The sequence below is a fragment of the Antrostomus carolinensis genome, unplaced genomic scaffold (assembly GCF_000700745.2).
Source record: "Antrostomus carolinensis isolate BGI_N321 unplaced genomic scaffold, ASM70074v2 scaffold17852, whole genome shotgun sequence".
Classification (NCBI taxonomy): Eukaryota; Metazoa; Chordata; class Aves; order Caprimulgiformes; family Caprimulgidae; genus Antrostomus; species Antrostomus carolinensis.
Genome location: NW_010301773.1, coordinates 16608 through 20166, shown reverse-complemented (window position 1 = coordinate 20166; position 3559 = coordinate 16608).

Here is a 3559-nt window from a genome sequence, read left to right as displayed (position 1 = left end):
TTTCAAAGAGACAAAGCTCACAGAAAATTTCTGGACAAAATACCACATGTTGCCACTCCTTTGGCATTTCCTGTGGGTTACAGTTTGTTTTGTCTCAGATGCATGGAGTAAACCAATATTTTTTTCCTAGGACTTTGGCTGACTCCAGCTCCTAAGGGAGCACAACATGCAGCTCTATGTTCTACGAAACAGACATTTACCATTTCAGTGAGTGATGCCTTGGAGTAGCTATATTTGGTTATTGTCCTGTGGGGAAATTATGGGGATCTAAACTGTCTTTCTAAAGCCAGGAGTATCTGACTTTGGTCTAATAAAAGTTCAGAGCAACTGAAATTTTTTTTATACTTTTGCACAGATGAAATTAGGATGAGAATAGGGCTCAGAATACCAAAACTGCCATCTCATCACAGAGTTATTGCTGAGAGCAGAAATGAATGAGGTCAGACACTCCATTAAATCCTTAAAAACAACTGTCATAGCAATCATAGTTGCTGTAAAATTTCACAACCCTCTTCACAAACTGAATCTTCACACTTCTACAATTAAAAAGGGACAAAGCGTTTGGTAGCATAATAGCATGTAAGAAACAATACACATCCTGAGAATAAAAAATACCTGCCCAAAATATAGAGAGCAAACAATATGGAAATAAATGCCAAGCCTTTAATTTTTCAAAGTATAACGCTAAGTAATTGGAACATGACTGCATTAGTGCAAGATGCACATTACATTGGGCACAAGGAGCGAGGAAAGATACAAACAAGCACAGTCCAGTACAAGTTAATTTAAAAGTCACATGGTGAGAGTTTCATACCTGCATTGCCCAAACCAGGACAGAGAGGAGACAGCCGACTGCCCTGACATACGGCCACCTTCCTGCTCCCACCCCTGCACTCCTGTCAGCAACAGCTGCTAACATTCGAAGTGAACAAAATAACTACTGAGTGTTACTGGGGAACGCTTAAAGTGCAAGGAACAGCACAGCTTGAACTTGCCTTTCCTCCTGTGGAGAGCCAGTTGCTGCTTCGGTTCTTTGCCCTTGAGGGCCACATTCTCATCAGTACTTTGGCTGGTTTTATGTACAGAACTACTATAAGTCTTGGGCTCAGCAGTCACTCAGCCTTCCTAGGCCACGCAGTTGTATCCCATACATCCCCAGGCTTAGGCATTTACACTGTGTTTTTCCTTTGCACCTAGGAACTGCCTGCTCAGAATTGTTTTCTCCTGCGATCTCTCCTGGGACTAATTATCTTTTTCACTTCTGTTTGTAGGAAATTAAGCATGAGTTTTATGGGCAGACTGCCATGCAGTCCCAAACCAGTTATTTCCTCTAACTCTCTCCTGGGCTGTCTGAATTGGCACCTTGCATGTCTAAGTAGACTTGGTGTTGTGACAGAGGAGAAGATGGAGAAAGCAGAGCAGCACAGACCTGGGGTGTAATGACCCTGTAAGCTCAGTTTCCAGTCAGCATTTACACACTGACATACCAACCAGGACAACACAGAACACGGAGTTTGGCTCGGTTCCCCTGCAAATCCAAATACATACCCAGAAGTTTAGACTCTGCTGAGGTATATGGCACCAAACCCAGCCTGCTAGTGACACCTAGGCCAAAGCTGATGAGGATCAGCTGTATGGATACAGTGGTGGAGCCACTGATAGGGATGAAGTGGTTTGTGCCACCTGAATGTTGTCCTGCCACCATTTTGGCATTTTGATACTGTCTTTGACTGCATGGTCATAATCCACCAACTGACATAGATTAGAAATGAAGAAACCATGTTAAAAGTATGTCCTTTAGGTTACAGAGTCATAAACTCAAATGTTAGAAAATGGCAGATGAACAGTTCTCTTCATCATTCAGCACCTTTTTGCAGTCTTCATGTTCAATGAATCAGGCAGAGATCCTGCGTTGCGTAAATGTGGGCATATGAGGTCGAATTAAGGTTGCACAAGCCATCTGGACATAGTTCAGAAACTAAGACTTGAAAATAAATCTTGTCTCTTCAGTTTAAATTCCTTTATTTTAAAATGGATATTGAAATTTATTTGGTAGGATGGCATATAATGTATATGTCTTTGGATTTTACAGGGGGTGGGGGGAAATAAACGCTTCCTGCAGCACGTGAAACAAGTGTTGATCACAGTACTTCACAGCACAGAACACAAGATTATGGCTTTCACTTCACTTACCAGAGTAACTATATCAGTTAGGTGCAAGGGACAGCTGTTATCCCAGTGAGAGGGGGGAATATAATGGATTTGCAGTTCAACCTCTTCCCTAAGAAGAGGCTGGAAGAACTCATGCTTTGTGGGAGAAAAGGGATCAGGCATCTCAAAGCTGTTTCTCTTCTCAAAGGCTGCTAGCAGCTCCTAGCCATTATAGCACCATGCAAGAAGCTACTGCTACTAGGGCAGGATGAGCCCAGCCTTCAAACACCTCTGCTGAGTTAATATTTTGAAATAGAAGAAAATTGGAAAACAAATAGATTTTCTTAATTAAAAAAAATAGTAGTTTATTTAAAAAACCACTAGCTAGGGCCTGTTTTATTCTCACCAAAAGCTGTATGCTATTTCATAGGATAAAGAAAGAGCCTTTCCTTACTATCAGGCATCAATACAGACAATAGAAAGAGTCATTAGCACTTCCTAAAACAAACAGAAAAAGTAGTTTGGCAATCTCTTATCTGGGGAAAAAAGTACAGAACTGGAATAGACTTCACTCTAGAACAGACACTTCAGAAAAATACAGGTTTTTAAAATTACTATTGTTAGCATTATACCTCTAAGACAGAGTTTCTTACCATCAGTATGCTTTTTTATCTAGGGAATATTAAAATGCCAGTAATACAAATCTTACTTAATACAAGCCAAAATGAAACCAATAAGGAAAATAAAGACAGTAATATGTTTCTTTGCTTGTCATTCAGCTGTTTGCCAGGATCAGTACTCTGAAAAAAAATGAAACTGCTTTACTCTTCCAAAATGAGAGAACAGTATTACACTTTTAGCGATTGCCTGAGGCCATCTGTCAATGAGTAAAATGTATTATGTTTATAGTACATTGTATCCTTAAGTGCTTTATAAACAAATTATTTCTTAACATGTAGTCCTTTAAAGAAGTAGTAGTCAGACTCAAGTAGATTTCAGGACTTGAAATTGTTGATCTAGAGAATTTACTGCATACACCTTTTACCAGTCAAAGAAATTATCATGAAAAATAGGAGTGAAAAAAAAAAAAAATATTTAAGAAGTTTCTCCATTAGTTTTTTATATGATCCTGGAAAGTAAAGGCTTCTTCAAGATCAAAGCTCAGGAAGTTAGTGATTATAATCTGCCTGGTACTGTCCTAGTAGAAATGCTTGGAGAGTTTTATGAAGAGGAGGCTTGAGGGTCAGACCCCAGTTCATGTTATTTGTGTACAAGAACCACTGTTTACAATGTGATTGTGTATTAAATGTTTTCTGGATATGTAGCATACTGGTTTCTGCCAGTATAGAGACTCTATATTTGAGTGCAGTAGTACATGTTCACCAAAAGTATTGTTCTCATTTCAGCA